We start from the raw sequence: 25039 nt of genomic DNA on the forward strand, positions 1-25039 counted from the left end.
TAACCCATATGAACGATTCAAATATGTTCTTAGCGTTCTTAGGACCCCTAAGGACATATGTTATCATTCAATGGGTCAAAGGGGGTCATAGGGCACCCTATCACCCCCTTTGACCCATATGAACGATTCAAATATGTCCCTACGGGTCCCAGGACCCCTAGGGACATATGTCATCGTTTAATGGGTCAAAGGGGGTCGTAGGGTGACCTATGACCCCCTTTAATCTATATGAACGATTCGAATATGTTAATGGGTCAAATGGTGTCATAGGTCACATTATGATCCCCTTTGACCCATATAAACAATTCAAATATGTCCTTAGAGAACCTAGGACCCCTAGGGACATATGTCATCATTTAATGGGTCAAAGGCGGTCATAAGTCACCTTATGACCTCTTTTGACCAATTTAAACAATTTGAATATGTCCTTAGAGATCCTATGACCCCGAAGGACAGATGTCATCATTTAATAGTTCAAAGGGTGTCATAGGTCACCCTATGACCCCCTTTGACCCATATGAACGATTCGAATATGTCCCTAGGAGTCATAGGACCCTCAAAGACATATGTCATCATTCAATGGGTCAAAGGGGTTCATAGGTCACCTTATGAACCCCTTTCACCCATATGAATGATTTGAATATGTCCCTGTGGGTCCTAGGACCCCTAGGGACATATGTCATCGTTCAATGGGTCAAAGGGGTTCATAGGTCACCTTATGACCCGCTTTGACCCATATGAACGATTCAAATATGTCCCTATGGGTCTTAGGACCCCTACGGACATATGTCATCATTTAATGGGACAAAGGGGGTCATAGGGCACCCTATCACCTCCTTTGACCCATATGAACAATTTGAATACATCGCTAGGGGTAGCAGGACCCTTAGGGACATATGTCATCATTTAATGGGTTAAAGGAGGTCATAGGTCACCCTATGACCCCCTTTGAGCCATATGAACGATTCGAATATGTCCCTAGGGGTCTTAAGACCCTTAGGGACATATGTCATCGTTCAATGGGTCAAAAGGGGTCATAAGTCACCCTATCACCCCCTTTGACCCATATGGCCCATTCAAATATATCTTTATGGGAAATAGGACCCTTAGGGACATATGTCGTTGTTTAATGGGTCAAAGGGGGTCATAGGGCACCCTATCAACCCCTTTGACCCATATGAACGATTCAAATATGTCCGTAGGGTTCTGAGGACCCCTAGGGACATATGTCATCTTCTAATGGGTCAAAGGGGGTCATAAGTCATCCTATGACCCCCTTTGACCCATATGAATGATTTGAATATGTCCCTAGAAGTCCTAAGAGCCATAGGGACATATGTCTTCATTTAATGGGTCAAAGGGGGTCATAAGTCACCCTGTGACCCCCATTGACCAATCTGAACAATTCGAATATGTCCTTAGGGGTCCTATGACCCACAGGGACATATGTCTTGATTTAATGGGTCAAAGGGTGTCATAGGTCACCCTATGACCCCTTTTGACCCATATGAACGATTCGAATATGTCCCTAGGGGTCCTAGGACCTTTAGGGACATATGTCATCGTTCAATGGGTCAAAGGGGTTCATTGGTCACCTTATGACCCCATTTGAACCATACGAATGATTCAAATATGTCCATATGCGTCCTAGGACCCCTGAGGACATATGTCATCGTTAATGGGTCAAAGGAGGTCATAAGTTACCTTATAACCTCATTTGACCCATATAAACGAATCGAATATGTCCCTATGGGTGCTAAGACCTTTAGGGACATATGTCGTTGTTTAATAGGTCAAAAGGGGTCATAGGGCACCCTATCATCCCATTTGACTCATATGAATTATTCGAATATGTCCTTAAGGGTCCAAGGACCCCAAAGGACATATGTCATCGTTTAATGAGTTAAATGGGGTCATAGGTCACCCTATGACTCCCTTTGACCAATATAAACGATTCGAATATGTCCTTAGCGGTCCCATGACCCCTAAGGACATATGTCATCGTTTAATGGATCAAAGGGAGTCATAGGTCACCCTATGACCCCCTTTGAGCCATAGGAACGATTCAAATATGTCCCTAGGATTCTTAGGACCCCTAAGGACATATGTCATCATTTAATGGGTCAAAGTGACCTATGACCACCTTTGACCCATATGAATTATTTGAATATGTCCGTAGGGGTACAAGAACCCCTAGGGACATATGTCATCGTTTAATGGATCAAAAGGGGTCATAAGTCACCCTATGATCCCCTTTGACCCATATGGCCTATTCGTATATTTCCCTAGAGGTCCTAGAACCCCTAGGGACATATGTGGTCATTTAATGGGTCAAAAAGGCTCATAATTCACCCTATGAACCCCTTTCACCAATTTAAAAAATTTGAATATGTCCTTAGGGGTTCTAGGACCCCTAGTGACATATGTGGTCGTTTAATGGGTCAAAGGGAGTCATAGGTCACCCTATGACCCCATTTGACCCATATGAACGATTCGAATATGTTCGTAGGGGTTATAGGACTCCCAGAGACATGTCGTCATTTAATGGGTCAAAGGGGGTCATAGGTTACCCTATGACCCCCTTTGACCCATATGAACAAATTGAATATGTCCCTAGGAGTTCTAGGACCCCTAGAAACATATGTTGTCATTTAATGGGTCAAAAGGGTTCATAGGTCACCTATGACCCCCTTGACCCATATGAATGATTTCTATATGTCCCTAGGGGTCTTAGGACCCCTAGAGACATATTTGAATCATTCGTATGGGTCAAAGGGGGTCAGAGGTCACTCTATGACCCCTTTTCACCCATATGACTGATTCAAATATGTTCTTAGGGGTTCAAAGACTCCTAGCGACATATGTCATCGTTTAATAAGTCAAAGAGGGTCATAGGTCACCATATCACCCTTTTTGACCCATATTACCTATTCGAATATGTCCTTAGGGATTCTAAGACCCCTAGAGACATATGTCATCGTTTAATAGGTCAAAGGGGGTCATAAGTCACCTATATGAGTCAAAGGGGGTCATAGGTCACCCTACGAGCCCCTTTAACCCATATAATTGATTTGAATATGTCCTTAGGGGTCTTATGACCCCTAGGGAATAATGTCGTTGTTCAACGGGTCAAAGGGAGTCATGGGTCACCGTATGACCCCCTTTGACCAATAGCAACAATTTAAATATATCCCTAGGGGTCTTAGGACCCCTAGGGACATATGTCATCGTTTAATGAGTCAAAAGGGGTCATAGGGTGACCTATGACCCCCTTTGACCCATATGAATGATCTGAATATGTCTTTAGGGGTACTAGAAACCCTAGGGACATATGTCATAATTTCATGGGTCAAAGGGGGTCATAAGACACCCTATGACCCCCTTTGACACATATGGCCCATTCGAATATGTCCCTAGGGGTCCTAGGACCCCTAGGGACATATGTCATCGATTAATGGGTCAAAGAGGGTCATAGGTCACCCTGTGACCCCCTTTGACCCATATGAATGATTCGAATATGTCCTTATGGGTCCTAGGACCCCTAGGGACATATGTCATTGTTTAATGAGTCAAATTAGGTCATACATCACCCTGTGACCCCATTTGACCCATATGAATGATTCGAATATATCCCTAGAGGTCCTAGGACCCTTGGGGACATATGTCATCGTTTAATGGGTCAAAAGGTGTCATAAGTCACCCTATGACCCCCTTTGACCAATTTGAACAATTTGAATATGTGCTTAGGGGTCCTATGACCCCTAGGGACATCTATGATCGTTTAATGGGTCAAAAGGTGTCATAGGTCACCCTATGACCCCCTTTGACCCATATGCACAATTTGAATATGTCCCTAGGGTCCTTAGGACCCCTAGGGACATATGTCATTGTTCAATGGGTCAAAGTGGGTCATAAGTCATCCTATGACCCCCTTTGACCCATATGAACAATTCGAATATGTCCCTATGGATCCTAGGACCCCTAGGGACATATGTCATCGTTCAATAGGTCAAAGGGGGTCATAGGGTGACCTATGACCCTCTTTGACCAATTTGAACAATTTGAATATGTTCTTAGGCGTCCTATGACCCCTAAAGACATATATAATCGTTTAATGGGTCAAAGGGTGTCATAGGTCACCCTATGACCCCATTTAACCCATATGCACGATTCGAATATGTCCCTAGGGTTCCTAGGACCCCTAGGGACATATGTCATCGTTCAATGGATCAAAGCGGGTCATAGGTCGACCTATGACCCCCTTTGACCCATATGAACGATTCGAATATATCCTTATGGATCCTAGGAACTCTAGGGACATATGTCGTTGTTCAATAAGTCAAAGGGGGTCATAGGTCACCCTATGACCCCCTTTGAACCATATGAACAATTTGAATATCTCCTTATGGGTCCTAAGACCCCTAGGGACATGTCGTCGTTTAATGGGTTAAAGGAGGTCACAAGGCACCCTATCACCCCCTTTGACCCATATGAATGATTCAAATATGTCCTTAGGGGTCCTAGGATGCATAGGGACATATGTCATCATTTAAATGGTCAAAGGAGGTCATAGGTCACCCTATGACCCCTTCTGACCCATATGAACAATTTGAATATGTCTTTAGCATTCATAGGACACCTAAGGACATATGTTATCATTCAATGGGTCAAAGGGGTTCACAAAGCACCCTATCACCCCCTTTGACCCATATGAACGATTCGAATATGTCCTTAGGAGTCCAAAGACCCCTAGGGACATATGTCATCGTTTAATGGGTCAAAGAGGGTCATAGGGTGACCTATGGCCCCCTTTAATGCATATGAACGATTCAAATATATCCCTAGGGGTCCTAGGACCCCTAGGGACATATGATGGGTCAAAGGGTGTCATAGGTCACCCTATAATCCCCTTTGACCCATATAAACGATTCAAATATGTCCCTATGGAACTTAGGACCCCTAGGGACATATGTCATCGTTTAATGGGTCAAAGGGGGTCATAAGTCACCTTATGACCCCCTTTGACCAATTTAAACAATTCGAATATGTCCTTAGGGGTCCTTTGACCCCTAATGATATATGTCGTCGTTTGATGGTTCAAAGGGTGTCATAGGTCACCTTACGACCCCCTTTGACCCATATGAACGATTCAAATATGTCCCTAAGGGTCTTAGGACCCTTACGGACATATGTCATCATTCAATGGGTCAAAGGGGTTCATAGGTCACTTTATGAACCCCTTTGACCCATATGAACGATTTGAATGTCCCTATGGGTCCTAAGACCCCGAAGGACATAGGTCGTCGTTCAATGGGTCAAAGGGGGTCATAGGTCACCTTATGACTTGCTTTGACCCATATGAACGATTCGAATATGTCCCTATGGGTCGTAGGACCCCTACGGACATATGTCATCATTTAATGGGTCAAAAAGGGTCATAGGGCACCCTATCACCCCCTTTGACCCATATGAATGATTCGAATATGTCCCTAAGGGTACCGGGACCCCTAGCGACATATGTCATCATTTAATGGGTTAAAGGGGGTCATAGGTCACCCTATGACCCCCTTTGACACATATAAACCATTTGAATATGTCCCTATGGGTCTTAAGACCCATAGGGACATATGTCGTCATTTAATGGGTCAAAGGGGGTCATAGGTCACCCTATGACCCCCTTTGACCCATATAAATGATTTGAATATGTCCCTAAGGGTCCTAGGACCCCTACGGATATATGTCATCATTTAATGTGTCAAAGGGGGTCATAGGTCACCCTATGATCCCCTTTGACCCACATGAACGATTCGAATATGTCCCTGTGGGTCCTAAGACCCCTAGGGACATATGTCATCATTTAATGGGTCAAAGGGGGTCATAGGTCACCCTATGACCCCCTTTGACCTATATGAATGATTTGAATATGTCCCTAAGGGTCCTAGGACCCCTAGGGACATATGTCATCATTTAATGGGTCAATGGGGGTCATAATTCACCCTATGACCCCCTTTCACCAATTTGAACAATTCAAATATGTCCTTAGGGGTCCTATGACCCTTAGGGACATATGTCATCATTTAATTGGTCAAAAGGTCTCATAGGTCACCCTATGGCCCCTTCTAACTCATATGAACGATTTGAATATGTCCTTAGCATTCTTAGGACCTCTAGGGACATATGTTATCGTTCAATGGGTCAAATGGGATCATAGGGCACCCTATCACCCCCTTTAACCCATATGAACGATTCGAATATGTCCTTAAGGGTCCCAGAACCTCTAGGCACATATGTCATCATTTAATGGGTCAAAAGGGGTCATTGGGTGACCTATGACCCCCTTTAATCCATATGAACGTTTCGAATATGTCCATAGGGGTCATAGAACCCCTAGTGACATATGATGGGTCAAAGGGTGTCATAGGTCACCCTATGTTCCCCTTTGCCCCATATAAACGATTCAAATATGTCCCTAGGGAACCTAGGACCCCTAGGGACATATATTGCCATATAATGGGTCAAAGGGGGTCATAAGTCACCTTATGACCCCCTTTGACTAATTTAAACAATTTGAATTTGTCCTTAGGGGTCCTATGACCCCTAAGAACATATGTCGTCGTTTGATGGTTCAAAGGTTGTCATAGGTCACCCTGTGACCCCCTTTGACCCATATGAACGATTCGAATATTACCATAGTGGTCGTACGACCCTTAGGGACATATGTCGTCATTCAATGGGTCAAAGGGGTTCATAGGTCACCTTATGAACCCCTTTGACCCATATGAACGATTTGAATGTCCTTATGGGTCTTAGGAACCCTAAGGACATATGTCATCGTTCAATGGATCAAAGGGGGTCATAGGTCACCTTATGACCTGCTTTGACCCATATGAACGATTCGAATATGTCCCTATGGGTCGTAGGACCACTACGAACATATGTCATCGTTTAATGGGTCAAAGGGGGTCATAGGGCACCCTATCACCCCCTTTGACCCATATGAACGATTTGAATATGTCCCTAGGGGTACCAGGACCCCTAGAGACATATGTCATCGTTTAATGGGTTAAAGGGGGTCATAGGTCACCCTATGACCCCCTTTGACTCATTTGAACTATTCAAATATCTCCCTAGGGGTCTTAAGACCCCTAGGGACAAATGTCATCGTTCAACGGGTCAAAGGGGTTCATAGGTCACCGTATGACCCCCTTTGACCCATATGAACCATTCAAATATATTTTTATGAGTCCTAGGACCCTTAGGGACATATGTCTTCGTTTAATGAGTCGAAGAGGGTCATAAGGCACTCTATCAACCCTTTTCACCCATATAAATGATTCAAATATGTCCGTAAGGGTCCCAGGACCCCTAAGGACATATGTCATCTTTTAATGGGTCAAAAAGGGTCATAATTCACCCTATGACCACCTTTGACCCATATGAACGATTGAAATAAGTCCCTAGGGGTCCTAGGACCCTTAAGGACATATGATGGGTCAAAGGGTGTCATAGGTCACCCTATGACCCCCTTTGACCCATATGAATGAATTGAATATGTCCCTAGAGGTCCTAAGAGTCATAGGGACATATGTCTTCATCTAATAGATCAAATGGGGTCATAAGTCACCCTATGACCCCCATTGACCAATCTGAATAATTCAAATATGTCCTTATGGGTTCTATGACCCCTAGGGACCTATGTCGTCATTTAGTGGGTCAAAGGGTGTCATAGGTCACCCTATGACCCCCTTTGACCCATATGAACGATTCAAATATGTCCCTAGGGGAATTAGGACCTTCAGGGACATATGTCATCGTTCAATGGGTCAAAGGGGTTCATTGGTCACCTTATGACCGCCTTTAAACCATATGAATGATTTGAATATGTCCCTATGGTTCTTAAGACCCCTAAGGACATATGTCATCGTAAATGGGTCAAAGGGGGTCATAGGTTACCTTATGACCTCCTTTGATGCATATAAATGATTCGAATATGTCCTTATAGGTCCTAAGACCCCTAGGGACATATGTCGTCATTTAGTAGGTCAAAAGGGATCATAGGGCACCCTATCATCCCCTTTGACTCATATGAACGATTCAAATATGTCTTTAGTGGTCCTAGAACCCTTAGGGACATATGTCATCGTTTAATGACTCAAAGGGGGTCATAGGTCACCCTTTTGACCCAGAAGAACGATACGAATATGTCCCTAGGATTCTTAAGACCCCTAAGGACATATGTCGTCGTTTAATGGGTCAAAGGGAGTTATAAGTCACCCTATGACCACCTTTGACCCATATGAATGATTCGAATATGTTCGTAGGGGTACTAGAACCCCTAGGGACATATGTCATCGTTTAATGGGTTAAAAGGGTTCATAAGTCACCCTATCATCCCTGTTGACCCATATGGCCTATTCGTATATGTGCCTAGGGGTCCTAGAACCCCTAGGGACATATGTGGTCATTTAATGGGTCAAAAGGGCTCATAAGTCACCCTATGAATCCCTTTGACCAATTTGAACAATTCGAATATGTCCTTAAGGGTCTTATGACCTCTAAGGACATATGTTGTCATTTAATGGGTCAAAGGGAGTCATAGGTCACCCTATGACCCCCTTTGACCTATATGAACAATTCGAATATGTCCTTAGGGGTTCTAGGACCCCTAGCGACATATGTGGTCATTTAATGGGTCAAAGGGGGTCATAGGTCACTCTATGATCCCCTTTGACCCATATGAACGATTCGAATATGTGCCTAGGGGTTATAGGACCCCCACAGACATGTCGTCATTTAATGGATCAAAGGGGGTCATAGGTTACCCTATGACCCATTTGAACAAATCGAATATGTCCTTAGGAGTTCTAGGACCCATAGAAACATATGTCGTCATTTAATGGGTCAAAAGGGGTCATAGGTCACCTATGACCCCCTTGACCCATATAAACGATTTTGATATGTCCCTAGGGGTCCTAGGACCCCTAGAGACATATTTGAATCATTCATATTGGTCAAAGGGGGTCAGAGGTCACCCTATGACCCCCTTTCACCCATATGACCGATTCGAATATGTTCTTAGGGATTCGAAGACTCCTAGCGATATATGTCATCGTTTCATAGGTCAAAGAGGGTCATAGGTCACCATATGACCCCTTTTGACCCATATTACCTATTCGAATATGTCCTTAGGGATTCTAAAACCCCTAGAGACATATGTCATCATTTAATGGGTCAAAGGGGGTCATAGGCCACCTATATGAATCAAAGGGGGTCACAGGTCACCCTGTTACCCCCTTTGACCCATAGCAATGATTTAAATATGTCCTTAGGGGTCCTATGACCCCTAGTGACATATATTGTCATTTAATGGGTCAAAGGGGTCATAGATCACCCTATGACCCCCTTCGACCCATATGAACGATCCAAATTTGTCCTTAGGGGCACTAGAAACCTTAGGGACATATGTCGTAGTTTCATGAGTCAAAGGGGTTCATAACACACCCTATGAACCCCTTTGACCCATATGGCCCATTCGAATATGTCCTTAGGGGTCCTAGGACACCTAGGGACATATGTCATCGAATAATGGATCAAAGGGGGTCATAGGTCACCCTATGACCCCCTTTGACCCATATGAACGATTCGAATATGTCCCTATGAGTCTTAGGAACCCTAGGGACATATGTCGTTGTTTAATGGGTCAAAAGGGGTCATAGGTCACCCTATGACTCCATTTTACCCATATGAATTATTCGAATATATCCCTAGAGATCCTAGGACCTCTAGGGACATATGTCATCGTTTAATGGGTCAAAAGGGGTCATAAGTCACCCTATGACCCCCTTTGACCAATTTTAACAATTTGAATATGTCCTTAGGGGTCCTATCACCTCTAGGGACATATGTAATCATTTAATGGGTCAAAGGGTGTCATAGGTCACCTTATGCCCCCCTTTGACCCATATGCACAATTCAAATATGTCCCTACGGTTCCTAGGACCCCTAGGGACATATGTTGTCGTTCAATGGGTTAAAGCAGGTTATAAGTCACCCTATCACCCCCTTTCACCCATATGAACGATTTGAATATGTCCCTATGGATCTTAGGACCCGTAGGGACATATGTCGTCGTTCAATAGGTCAAAGGGGGTCACAGGTCACCCTATGACACCTTTTGACCCATATGAACGATTCGAATATCTCCTTAAGGGTCCTAAGACCCCTAGGAACATATGTCGTCGTTTAATGGGTTAAAAGGGGTCATATGGCACCCTATCACCCCCTTTGACCCATATGAATGATTCGAATATGTCCTTAGGGGTCCTAGGACCCCTAGGGACATATGTCATCGTTTAAAAGGTCGAAGGGGATCATAGGTCACCCTATGACCCCCTTTGACCCATATGAACGATTCAAATATGTCCTTAGGGGTCTCAAGACCACTAGCGACATATGATGGGTCAAAGGGGGTCATTGGTCACCCTATGACCCCCTTTGACCTATATGAACGATTCGAATATGTCCTTAGGGGTGCCAAGACCCAAATGGACATATGTCATCGTTTAATGGATCAAAGGGCATCATAGGTCACCCTATGACCTCCTTTGACCCATATGAACGATTCGAATATGTCCCTAAGGGTCCTACATATGATGGGTCACAAAGTGTCGTAGGTCACCCTATGATCCTTTTTGACCCATATGAACGATTCGAATATGTCCCTAAGTGTCGTACGACCGCTAGGGACATATGTCGTCGTTTAATAGGTCAAATAGGGTCATAAGTCACCCTATGACCCGCTTTGACCAATTTGAACAATTCTAATATGTCATCGTTTAATGGGTCAAAGGGGGTCATAGGGCACCCTATCACCCACTTTGACCCATATGAACGATTCAAATATTTCTCTAAGGGTCCCAAGACCCCTAGGGACATATGTCATTTTTTAATGGGTTAAAAGGGGTTATAGGTCACCCTATGACCCCCTTTGACCCATATGAACAATTTGAATATGTCCCTAGGGGTCCTAAGACGCCTAGGGACATATGTCATCGTTCAATGGATCAAAGGCGGTCATAGGTCACCCTATGACCGCCTTTGACCCATATGAATGATTCGAATATGTCTTTATGGGTCTTAGGAACCCTAGAGACATATATCATCATTTAACGGTTCAAAGGGGGTCATAGGGCACCCTATCACCCTTTTTGACACATATGAATGATTCGAATATGTCCGTAGGGGTCTCAGGACCCCTAGGAACATATGTCATCATTTAATAGTTTCAAAAGACTCATAACTAACCCTATGACCCCCTTTGACCAATCTGAACAATTTGAATATGTCCTTAGGGGTCCTATGACCTCTAAGAACATTTGTTATCATTTAATAGGTCAAAGGGTGTCATAGGTCACCCTATGACCCCGTTTGACACATATGAATGATTCAAATATGTCCCTATGGGTCCTAGGACCCCTAGGGACATATGTCGTTGTTCAATGGGTCAAAGGGGGTCATAGGTGACCCTATGACCTCCATTGACCCATATCAACGATTTGAATATGTCCCTAAGGGTCCTAGGACCCCTAGGGACATATGTCATCGTTTAATAAATCAAAGGGGGTCATAGGTCACCGTATGACGCCCTTTAACTCATACGAACAATTCGAATATGTCCCTATAGGTCCTAGGACCCTTAAGGAATTATTTCATCCCTCCATGGTTCAAAGGGGGTCATAGGGCACCCTATCACCCCCTTTGACCCATATGAATGATTCTAATATGTCCTTAGGCGTCCTAAGACCCTTAGGGACATATGTCATTGTTTAATGAGTCAAAGGTGGTCATAGGTCACCCTATGACAAACTTTTACCCATATGAATGATTCGAATATGTCTCTAGGGGACCTAGGACCCCTAGGGACTTATGTCATCATTTAATGGGTCAAAGGGTGTCATAGGTCAGCCTATGACCCCATTTGATTAATATGAAGGATTCGAATATGTCCCTAAGGGTCCAAGGACCCCTAGGGACATATGTCATCATTCAATGGATTAAATGGGGTCATATGTCACCTTATGACCCCATTTGACCCATATGACCCATTTGAATATGTCCCTAAGGGTCCTTAGAACGCTAGGGACATATGTTGTCATTTAATGGATCAAAGGGGGTCATAGGTCACCCTATGACTCCCTTTGACCTATATGAATGATTTGAATATATCGTTAGGGGTCCTATGACCCTTAGGGACATATGTCATCGTTTAATTGATCAAACAGAGTCATAGATCACCCTATCACCCCCTTTGACCCATAGGAACGATTCAAATATGTCTCTAAGATTCTTATATGTCGTCGTTTAATGGGTCAAAGCGGGTCATAAGTCATCCTAAGACCCCTTTTGACCCATATGGCCCATTCAAATATGTCTCTAGGGGTCCTTGGACCCCTAGGGACATATGTCGTCATTTAATGGGTCAAAGGGGTCATAAGGCACCCTATGACCCCCTTTGACCAATTTGAAAAATTCGAATATGTCTTTAGGGGTCTTATGACCCCTAAGGACATATGTCATCGTTTAATGGGTCAAAGGGGGTCATAGGTCACCCTATGACCCACTTTGACCCATATGAATGATTTGAATATGTTCTTAGGGGTCCAAGGACCCCTAGGGACATATGTCATCGTTTAATGGGCCAAAGGGGGTCATAGGTCACCCTATGACCCTCTTTGACCCATATGAACGATTCGAATATGTTCTTAGGGGTACTAGAACCCTTAGGGACATATGTCATCATTTAATGGGTCACCTATGACCCCCTTTGACCCATATGAAGGATTTAAATATGTCCCTAGGGGTTATAGGACTCCTAGAGACATGTTGTCATCTAATAGGTCAAAGGGGGTCATAGGTCACCCTATGACCCCCTTTGACCCATATGAACAAATCGAATATGTCCTTAGGGGTTCTAGAATCCCTGGAGACATATGTCATCGTTTAATGGGTCAAAGGGTGTCATAGGTCACCCTATGACCCCCTTTGACCCATATGCACGATTTGAATATGTCCCTAAGTTTCTTAAGACCCCTAAGGACATATGTCATCGTTCAATGGGTCAAAGCGGGTCATAGGTCACCCTATGACCCCCTTTGACCCATATGAATGATTCGAATATGTCCCTATGGATCCTAAGACCCCTAGGAAAATATGTCGTCGTTCAATAGGTCAAAGGGGGTCATAGGGTGACCCATATGAACGATTCAAATATCTCCTTATGGGTCCTAAGACCCTTAGGGACATGCCATCATTTAATGGGTTAAAGGGGGTCATAGGGCACCCTATCACCCCCTTTGACCCATATCAACAATTTGAATATGTCCTTAGGGGTCTTAGGACCCCTAGGGACATATGTCATCGTTTAAAGGGTCAAAAGGGGTCATATGTCACCCTATGACCCCCTTTGACCTATATGAACGATTCAAATATGTCCATAAGGGTCTCAGGACCACTAGCGTCATATGATGGGATAAAAGGGGTCATAGGTCACCTTATGACCCGCTTTGACCCATATGAACGATTCAAATATGTCCCTATGAGTACTAAGATCCCTAGGGACATATGTCATTGTTCAATGAGTCAAAGGGGGTCATAGGTCACCCTATGATCCCCTTTGACCCATATCAACGATTCGAATATGTCCCTATGAGTCCTAAGACCCCTAGAGACATATGTCGTCAGTTAATAAGTCAAAGGGGGTCATAGGTCACCCTATGACCCCCTTTCACTCATATGAATGATTTGAATATGTCCCTAAGGTACCTACGACCCCTACGGATATATGTCATCATTTAATGGGTCAAAGGGGGTCATAATTCACCCTATGACCCCCTTTCACCAATTTGAACAATTCGAATATGTCCTTAGGGGTTCTATGACCCTTAGGGACATATGTCATTGTTTTATGGGTCAAAGGGTGTCATAAGTCATCCTATGACCCCTTGTAACCCATATGAACGATTCAAATATATCTTTAGCGTTCTTAGGACCCCTAAGGACATATGTTATCATTCAATGGGTCAAAGGGGGTGATAGGGTACCCTATCACCCCTTTTGACCCATATGAGCGATTCAAATATGTCCTTAAGGGTCTCAGGACTCCTAGGGACATATGTCATCGTTTAATGGGTCAAAAGGGATCATAGGGTGACCTATGACCCCCTTTCATCCATATGAACAATTCGAATATGTCCCTAGGGGTCCTAAGACCCCTAGGGACATATGATGGGTCAAAGGGTGTCATAGGTCACCATATGATCCCCTTTGACCCATATAAACGATTCAAATATGTCCTTAGGAAACTTAGGACCCCTAGGGACATATGTCGTCGTTTAATGGGTCAAAGACTTATGACCCCCTTTGACCAATTTAAACAATTTGAATATGTCCTTAGGGGTTCTATGAACCCTAGGGACATATGTCATCGTTTAATGGGTCAAAGGGTCTTATAGGTCACCCTATGACCCCTTCTGACCCATATGAATGATTTGAATATGTCCTTGGCATTCTTAGGACCCCTAGGGACATATGTTATCGTTCAATGGGCCAAAGGGGGTCATAGGGCACTCTATAATCCACTTTGACCCATATGAATGATTTGAATATGTCCTTAGGGGTCCTAGGACCCCTAGGGACATATGTCATCATTCAATGAGTCAAAGGTGGTCAAAGGGTGACTTATGACCCTCTTTAATCCATATGAATGATCTGAATATGTCCCTAGGGGCCCTAGGACCCTTAGGGACATATGATGGGTCAAAAGGTGTCATAGGTCACCCTATGATCCCCTTTGACCCATATAAACAATTCAAATATGTCCCTAGGGAACTTAGGACCCCTAGGGACATATGTTATCGTTTAATGGGTCACAGGAGGTCATAAGTCACCTTATGACCCCCTTTGACCAATTTAAACAATTCGAATATGTCCTTAGGGGTCCTATGACCCCTAGGAAAATATGTCATCGTTTAATAGTTCAAAGAGTGTCATAGGTCACCTTATGACCCCTTTTGACCCATATGAACGATTCGAATATGTCCCTAAGGGTCTTAGGACCCTTAGGAACATATGTAGTCATTCAATGGGTCAAAGGGGTTCATAGGTCACCTTATGAACCCCTTTGACCCATATGAATAATTTGAATGTCCCTATGGGTACTAGAACCCTTAGGGACATATGTCATCGTTCAATAGGTCAAAGGGGGTCATAGGTCAATTTATGACCCGCTTTGACCCATATGAATGATTCAAATATGTCTCTAAGGGTCCTAGGACCCCTACGGACATATGTCATCGTTTAATGGGTCAAAGGGGGTCATAGGGCACCCTATCACCCTCTTTGACCCATATGAACGATTCAGATATGTCCGTAGGAGTCCCAAGACCCCTAGGGACATATGTCATCTTTTAATGGGTCAAAAGGGGTAATAAGTCACCCTATGTCCCCTTTTGACTCATATGAATGATTCGAATAAGGCCCTAGGGGTCTTAGAACTCTTAGGGACATATGATGGGGTAAAAGGTGTCATAGGTCACCTTGTGACCTCCTTTGACCCATATGAACAATTTGAATGTCCCTAGAGGTCCTAAGAGCCATAGGGACATATGTCATCGTTTAATGGGTCAAAAGAGGTCATAAGTCACCCTATGACCCCCATTGACCAATCTGAACAATTTGAATATGTCCTTAGGAGTCCTATGACCCCTAAGGACATATGTCGTCATTTAATGAGTCAAAGGGTGTCATAGGTCACCCTATGACCCCCTTTGACCCATATGAACGATTCAAATATGTCCTTAGGGGTCCTAGGACCTTTAGGGACATATGTCATCGTTCAATGGGTCAAAGGGGTTCATTGGTCACCTTATCATCCCCTTTGAACCATATGAATGATTCAAATATGTCCCTATGGGTCCTAGGACCCCTAAGGACATATATCGTCGTTAATAGGTCAAAGGGGTTCATAGGTCACCTTATGACCTCCTTTGACGCATATAAATGATTCGGATATGTCCTTATGGGTCCTAAGATCCTTAGGGAAATATGTCATCGTTTAATAGGTCAAAAGGGGTCACAGGGCACCCTATCACCTCTTTTGATGCATATAAACGATTCGAATATGTCCTTATGAGTCCTACGACCCCTAACGACATATGTCATCATTTAATGGGTCAAATGGTGTCATAGGTCACCCTGTGACCCCCTTTGATGCATATGGCCCATTTGAATATGTCCCTAAGGGTTCTAGGACCCCTAGGGACATATGTTGTCATTTAATGGGTCAAAAGGGGTCAAAAAGGGTCATAGGTCACCCTATGACTCCCTTTGACTAATATAAACGATTCGAATATGTCCTTAGGGGTCCCATGACCCCTAGAGACATATGTCATCGTTTAATGGATCAAAGGGAGTCATAGGTCACCCTATCACCCCTTTGACCCATAAGAACGATTTGAATATGTCCTTAGGATTCTTAAGACCCCTAAAGACATATGTCATCGTTTAATGGGTCAAAGGGGGTCATACGTCACCCTATGACCATCTTTGACCCAAATGAATGATTCAAATATGTCTGTAAGAATACTAGAACCTTTAGGGACATATGTCATCGTTTAATGGGTTAAAAAGGGTCATAAGTCACCCTATGATCCCCTTTGACCCATATAGCCTATTCGTATATGTCCCTATGGGTCTTAGAACCCTTAGGGACATATGTGGTCGTTTAATGGGTCAAAAAAGCTCATAAGTCACCCTATGAACCCCTTTGACCAATTTGAACAATTTGAATATGTCCCTAGGGGCCTTACGACCTCTAAAGACATATGTTGTCGTTTAATGGGTCAAAGGGAATCATAGGTCACCCTATGAGCCCCTTTGACACATATGAACAATTTGAATATGTCCTTACGAGTTCTATGACCCCTAGCGACATATGTGGTCATTTAATGGGTCAAAGGGGGTCATAGGTCACCCTATGACCCCCTTTGACACATATGAACGATTCAAATATGTCCCTAGGGGTTATAGGACCCTCAGAGACATGTCATCGTTTAATGGGTCAAAGGGCGTCATAAGTTACCCTATGACCCCCTTTGACCCATATGAACAAATCGAATATCTCCCTAGGAGTTCTAGGACCCATAGAAACATATGTCATCATTTAATGGGTCAAACGGGGTCATAGGTCACCTATGACCCCGTTGACCCATATGAACGATTTTCATTTGTCCCTAGGGGTCCTAGGACCCTTAGAGACATATTCAAATCATTCATATGGGTCAAAGGGGGTCAGAGGTCACCCTATGACCCCCTTTCACCCATATGACCGATATGAATATATTCTTAGGGGTTCGAAGACTCCTAGCGACATAGGTCATTGTTTAATAGGTCAAAGAGGGTCAGAGGTCACCCTATGACCCCTTTTGACCCATATTACCTATCTAAATATGTCCTTAGGGATTCTAAGACCTCTAGAGACATATGTCATCATTTAATGGGTCAAAGGGTGTCATAGGTCACCGTATGACCCCCTTTGACCCATAGCAACAATTTGAATATATCCAAAGGGGTCCTAGAACCCCTGGGGACACATGTCATCGTTTAATAGGTCAAAAGGTGTCATAGGTCACCCTATGACCCCCTTCGACCCATATGAACGACCCAAATATGTCCTTAGGGGTACTAAAAACTCTAGGAACATATGTCATAATTTTATGTGTCAAAGGGGGTTATAAGACACCCTATGACCCTGTTTGACCAATATGGGGCATTTGAATATGTCCCTGGGGGTCCTAGGACGTCTAAGAACATATGTCATCGATTAATGGGTCAAAGCCCCTATGACCCCCTTTGACCCATATGAATGATTCGAATATGTCCCTATGGGTCCTAGGACCCTTAGGGACATATGTCATTGTTTAATGGGTCAAAAGGGGTAATAGGTCACCCTATGACCCCATTTGACCCATATGAATGACTCGAATATATCCTTAGAGGTCTTAGGACCCCTAGGGACATATGTCATTGTTTAATAGGTCAAAAGGGGTCATAAGTCACCCTATGACCCCCTTTGACCAATTTTAACAATTGGAATATGTCCTTAAGGTCCTATGACCTCTAGGGACATATGTAATCGTTTAATGGGTCAAAGGTTGTCATAGGTCACTCTATGACCCCCTTTGACCCATATGCACGATTTGAATATGTCCTTAGGGTTCCTAAGACCCCTAGGGACATATGTCATCGTTCAATGGGTCAAAGCGGGTCACAAGTCACCCCATGACCCCCTTGACACATATGAACGATTCGAATATGTCTTTATGGATCCTAGGATCCTTAGGGACATATGTCGTCGTTCAATAGGTCAAAGAGGGTCATAGGTCACCCTATAACCTCCTTTGACCCATATGAAAGATTTGAATATCTCCTTATGGGTCCTAAGACCCCTAGGGACATATGTCGTCGTTTAATGGGTTAAAGGGGGTCATAGGGTGACCCATGACCCCCTTTGACCCATATGAACGATTCGAATATGTCCCTATGGATCCTAGGACCCCTAGGGACATATGTCGTCGTTCAATAGGTCAAAGGGGGTCATAGGGTGACCCATATGAACGATTCAAATATCTCCTTATGGGTCCTAAGACCCTTAGGGACATGTCGTCGTTTAATGGGTTAAAGGGGGTCATAGGGCACCCTATCACCCCCTTTGACCCATATCAATGATTTGAATATATCCTTAGGGGTCCTAGGACCCCTAGGGACATATGTCATCATTTAAAGGGTCAAAAGGGGTCATATGTCACCCTATGACCCCCTTTGACCCATATGAATGATTTGAATATGTCCCTATGGGTCTGAGGACCACTAGTGACATATGATGGGTTAAAGGAGGTCATAGGTCACCCTATGACCCCCTTTGACCCATATGAACGATTTGAATATGTCCCTATGGGTCCTAAGATCCCTAGGGACATATGTCGTCATTTAATGGGTCAAAAGGGGTCATAGGTCACCCTATGATCCCATTTAACCCATATGAACGATTTGAATATGTCTTTATCAGTCTTAGGACCCCTAAGGACATATGTCATCATTTAATGGGTCAAAGGGGGTCAAAGGGCACCGTATCACCCCCCTTGACCCATATGAATGATTCGAATATGTGCTTAGGGGTGCCAAGACTTCTAGGGACATATGTCATCGTTTAATGGATCAAAGGGAGTCATAGGTCACCTTATGACCCTCTTTGACCCATATGAACTATTTGAATATGTCCCTCGGGGTCCTGTGACCCCTAGGGACATATGATGGGTCACATGGTGTCATAGGTCAGCCTATGATCCCTTTTGACCCATATGAATGATTCGAATATGTCTTTATGGGTCTTAGGAACCTTAGGGACATATGTCATCGTTTAACGGTTCAAAGGGGGTCATAGGGCACCCTATCACCCTTTTTGACTCATATGAACAATTCAAATATGTCTTTAGGGTTCTCAGGACCCCTAGGGACATATGTCATCGTTTAATGGGTCCAAGGGGGTCATAAGTCACTCTATGATCCCCTTTGACCAATCTGAACAATTTGAATATGTCCTTAGGGCTCCTATGACTCCTAAGGACATATGTCATCATTTAATGGGTCAAAGAGTGTCATAGGTCACTCTATGACCCCCTTTGACCCATATGAATGATTTGAATATGTCCCTATAGGTCTTAGGACCCCTAGGGACATATGTCATCGTTCAATGGGTCAAAGGGGGTCATAGGTGACCTTATGACCTCCTTTGACTCATATCAACGATTCGAATATGTCCCTAAGGGTCCTAGGACCCCTAGGGACATATGTCATCGGCTAATAAGTCAAAGGGGGTCATAGGTCACCCTATGACACCATTTGACTCATATGAACGATTTGAATATGTCCCTCTGCGTCCTAAGACCCCTGGGGACATATGTCATCGTTGAATTATTCAAAAGGAGTCATAGGGCACCCTATCACCCCCTTTGACCCATATGAACGATTCTAATATGTCCTTAGGAGTCCTAGGACGTCTAAGGACATATGTCGTTGTTTAATGAGTCAAAGGTGGTCATAGGTCACCCTATGACAAATTTTTACCCATATGAATGATTCAAATATGTCCCTAAGGGACCTCAGACCCCTAAGGACATATGTCATCATTTAATGGGTCAAAGGGTGTCATAGGTCACCCTATGATCCCGTTTGACCCATATGAACGATTCGAATATATCCCTAAGGGTCCAATGACCCCTAGGGACATATGTCGTCATTCAATGGATTAAAGGGGGTCATATGTCACCCTATGACCCCATTTGATCCATATGGCCCATTTGAATATGTCCGTAGGGGTCGTAGGAATGCTAGAGACATAAGCCGTCATTTAATGAGTCAAATGGGGTCATAGGTCGCCTTATGACTCCCTTTGACCCATATGAACGATTTGAATATGTCTTTAGGGGTCCCATGACCCCTAGGGACATATGTCATCATTTAATTGATCAAAGGGAGTCATAGGTCACCCTATCACCCCCTTTGATCCATAGGAATGATTCGAATATGTCCCTAGGATTCCTATATGTTGTCTTTTAATGGGTCAAAGGGGGTCATAGGTCACCTTATTACCACGTTTGACCCATATGAATTATTCGAATATGCCCTGAGGGGTACTAGAACCCTTAGGGACATATTTCGTCATTTAATGGGTCAAAGGGGGTCATAAGTAACCTTAAGACCCCCTTTAACCCATATGGCCCATTCGAATATGTCTATAGAGGTCCTTGGACCCCTAGGGACATATGTCATCATTTAATGTGTCAAAGGGGGTCATAAGGAACCCTATGACCCCCTTTGACCAATTTGAACAATTCAAATATGTCCTTAGGGATCTTATGACCCCTAAGGACATACGTCATCGTTTAATGGGTCAAAGGAGGTCATAGGTCACTCTATGACCCCCTTTAACCCATATGAACGATTTGAATATGTTCTTAGGGGTCCTAAGACCCCTAGGGACATATGTCATCATTTAATGGGTCAAAGGGTGTCATCGGTCACCCTACGACCCCCTTTGACCCATATGAACGATTCGAATATGTCCTTAGGGGTCCCAGGACCCCTAGGGACATATGTTGTTACTTAATGGGTCACCTATGACCCCCTTTGACCCATATGAACGATTTGAATATGTCCCTAAGGGTTATAGGACCCCTAGAGACATGTTGTCATTTAATGGGTCAAAGGAGGTCATAGGTCACCCTATGACCCCCTTTGACCCATATGAACAAATCGAATATGTCCTTAGGGGTTCTAAGACCCCTAGTGACATATGTCATCGTTTAATGGGTCAAAGGGGGTCATAGGTCACCTATGACCCCCTTAACCCATATAAATGATTTCAATATGTCCCTCTAGTGACATATTTGAATCGTTCATATGGGTCAAAGGGGGTCATAGGTCACCCTATGACCCCCTTTGACCCATATGACTGATTAGAATATGTTGCTAGGGGTTCGAGGACTCCTAGCGACATATGTCATTGTTTAATAGGTCAAAGAGTGTCATAGGTCACCCTTTGACCCATATTACCCATTCGAATATGTCTCTAAGGGTTCTAGGACTCTTAGAGACATATGTCATCATTTAATGGGTCAAAGGGAGTCATAGGTCACTTATATGGGTCAAAGGGGGTAATAGGTCATCCTATGACCCCCTTTAACCCATATGAATGATTCGAATATATCCTTAGGGGTCCTATGACCCCTAAGGGCATATGTCATCGTTTAATGGGTCAAAGGGAGTCATATGTCACTGTATGACCCCGTTTGACCCATAGGAACAATTCGAATATATCTCTAGGGGTCCTAGGACCCCTAAGGACATATGTCGTCATTTAATGAGTCAAAAGGGGTCATAGGTCACCCTATGACCCATTTTGACCCATATGAACGATCAAAATATGTCCTTAGAGGTACTAGAACCCCTAGAGACATCTATCGTTATTTAATGGGGCAAAGGGGGTCATAAGTCACCCTATGACCCCCTTTGACCCACATGGCCCATTCAAATATGTCCTTAGCTGTCCTAGGACCTTGAGGGACATATGTCGTCGATTAATGGGTCAAAGGAGGTCATAAGTCACCCTATCACCCCCTTTGACCCATATGAACGATTTGAATATGTCTTCAAGGGTCTTAGGACCCCTAGGGACATATTTCATCATTTAATGGTTCAAAAGGAGTCATAGGTCACCCTATGACCCCCTTTGACCCATATGAACGATTCGAATATGTCCCTAGGGGTCTTAGGACCCCTAGAGACATATGTCATCATTTAATAGGTCAAAAAAGATTATAGGTCACCCTATGACACCCTGTGACCCATATGAATGATTCGAATATGTCCTTATGGGTCCTAAGACCCTTAGGGACATATGTCATTGTTTAATCGGTGAGAGGGGGTCATAAGGCACCCTATCACCCCCTTTGACCCATATGAATGATTCGATTATGTCTTTAGGGGTCTTTGGACCCCTAGGGACATATATCATCGTTTAATGAGTCAAAGGGGGTCAAAGGTCACCCTATGACAAACTTTTACCCATATGAATGATTTGAATATGTCCCTAAGGGTCCGAGGACCCCTAGAGACATATGTCATCGTTTAATAAGTTAAAGGGTGTCATAGGTCACGCTATGACCCCCTTTCACCGATATGGATGATTCAAATATGTCCCTAGGGGTCTTAGGACCCCTAGGGACATATGTTGTCATTCAATCGATCATAGAGGGTCATAGGTCACCCTATGACCCTTTTTGACTCATATGACCTATTTCAATATGTCCTTAGGGGTCCTAGGACCCTTAGGGACATATGTTGTTATTTAATGAGTCAAAAGGGGTCATAGGTCACCCTATGACTCCCTTTGACCCATATGAATGATTCAAATATGTCCTTAGGGGTCCCATGACATCTAGGGACATATGTCATCGTTTAATGGATCAAAAGGAGTCATAGGTCACCCTATGACCCCCCTTTGACCCATAGGAATGATGCAAATATGTCCCTATGATTTCTAGGACCCCTAGGGACATATGTCATCGTTTAATGGGTCAAATGGTGTCATAGCTCACTCTATGACAACCTTTGATCCATATGAATGATTCGAATATGTTCTTAAGGGTACTAGAACTCCTAAGGACATATGTCATCATTTAATGGGTCAAAGGGGGTCATAAGTGACCTTATGACTCCCTTTGACCCATATGTCCCATTCGAATATGTCTCTAGGAGTTCTAGGACCCCTAGAGACATATGTCATTATTTAATGGGTCAATAGGGGTCATAGGTCACCCTATGACCCCCTTTGACCCATATGAACAAATCAAATATGTCCCTAGGGGTTCTAGGACCCGTAGAGACATATGTTGTCATTTAATGGGTCAAAGGGGGTCATAGGTCATATATGACCCCCTTGACCCATATGAACGATTTCAATATGTCCTTAGGAGTCCTAAAACTCTTAGAGACATATTCGAATTGTTAATATGGGTTAAAGGAGGTCATAGGTCACCCTATGACCCTATGACCCCTTTTAACCCATATGACTGATTCAAATATGTTCCTAGGCGTTCAAGGACTCATAGCGACATATGTCGTCATTAAATAGGTCAAAGAGGGTCATAGGTCATCCTGTGACCCCCTTTCACCCATATTACCCATTTGAATATGACACTAGAGGTTCTAGGACCGCTAAAGACATATTTCATCATTTAATGGGTTAAAGGGAGTCATAGGTCACCTATATGAGTCAAATGGGGTCATATGTCACCCTATGACCCCCTTTGACCCATTTGAATGATTAGAATATGTCTTTAGGGGTCCTATGATCCCTAGGGACATATGACATTGTTTAATGGGTCAAAAAGAGTCATAGGTCACCGTATGACCCCCTTTGACCCATAAGAATAATTAGAATATGTCCTTAGGGGTCCTAGGACCCCTAGGGACATATATCGTCATTTAATGGGTCAAAAAGATTGACCCATATGAACGATCCGAATATGTCCTTACGGGGACTAGAACTCTTAGGGACATATGTCATCATTTAATGGGTCAAAGGAGGTCATAAGTCACCCTATGACCCCCTTTGACCCATATGAACGATTCAAATATATCCCTATGGGTCCTAGGACTCACAGGGACATATGTCATCGTTTAATGGGTCAAAGGGGGTCATAGGTCACCTTATGACCCCATTTGACCCATATGAATGATTCGAATATGTCCCTAGGGGTCCTAGGACCCCTAGGGACATATGTCATCGTTTAATGGGTCAAAGGGGGTCATAAGTCACCTTATGACCTACTTATGACCCCCTTTGACCAATTTGAACAATTCGAATATATCTTTAGGGGTCATATGACCCCGAGGAACATATGTCATCATTTAATGGGTGAAAGGGTGTCATAGGTCACCCTATAACCCCCTTTGACCCATATGAACGATTCGAATATGTCCCTAGGGTTCCTAGGACCCCTAGGGACATATGTCGTTGTTTAAAGGGTCAAAGGGGGTCATAGGTCACCCTATTACCCCCTTTGACCCATATGAACAATTCGAATATTCCTTATGGGTCCTAGGACCCCTAGGGACATATGTCATCGTTTAATGAGTCAAAGCGGGTCATAGGGCACCCTATCACCCCCTTTGACTCATATGAATGATTCGAATATGTCTTTAGGGGTCCCAGGACCCCTAGGGACATATGTCATCGTTTAATGGGAGAAAAGTGGTCATAGATCACCCTATGACTCCTTTTGACCCAGATGAACGATTCGAATATGTCCCTATGGGTCCTAGGACCCCTATGGACATATGATGGGTTAAAGAGGATCATAGGACCCATAACGACATATTTGACTCGTTCATAGGGTCAAAGGGGGTCAAGGGTGACCCT

This window comes from Cupressus sempervirens, chromosome 5, assembly GCF_028749045.1.
Source record: "Cupressus sempervirens isolate cs-2001-9-10 chromosome 5, ASM2874904v1, whole genome shotgun sequence".
Taxonomy (NCBI): Eukaryota; Viridiplantae; Streptophyta; class Pinopsida; order Cupressales; family Cupressaceae; genus Cupressus; species Cupressus sempervirens.